The sequence below is a fragment of the Hypomesus transpacificus genome, chromosome 13 (genome assembly GCF_021917145.1).
Source record: "Hypomesus transpacificus isolate Combined female chromosome 13, fHypTra1, whole genome shotgun sequence".
Taxonomy (NCBI): domain Eukaryota; kingdom Metazoa; phylum Chordata; class Actinopteri; order Osmeriformes; family Osmeridae; genus Hypomesus; species Hypomesus transpacificus.
The window spans coordinates 8965811-8966045 of NC_061072.1; positions in this window are offsets into that span (position 1 = coordinate 8965811).

The following is a 235-nucleotide window of genomic DNA, read 5'->3' on the forward strand; positions in this document are numbered from 1 at the left end:
GGCTGGTGGAATGCAGGTTTCCCTTGATAATTGAGGCAATTAGAGATTACCCTGCTATCTATGTTGCAGAAGGAACCTTCTATTACTGTCATTACACAACAATACCCATGCTAGAAAGAGCCACCTCAGGGTCCATGCCACCAGATTAACTTAATCAGATCCGATCAACACTCAACCATCAGGCTTTTGTCTTGAATGTGTGCTCCACTCCCAAACTGAACACGCGGGCCAGTTC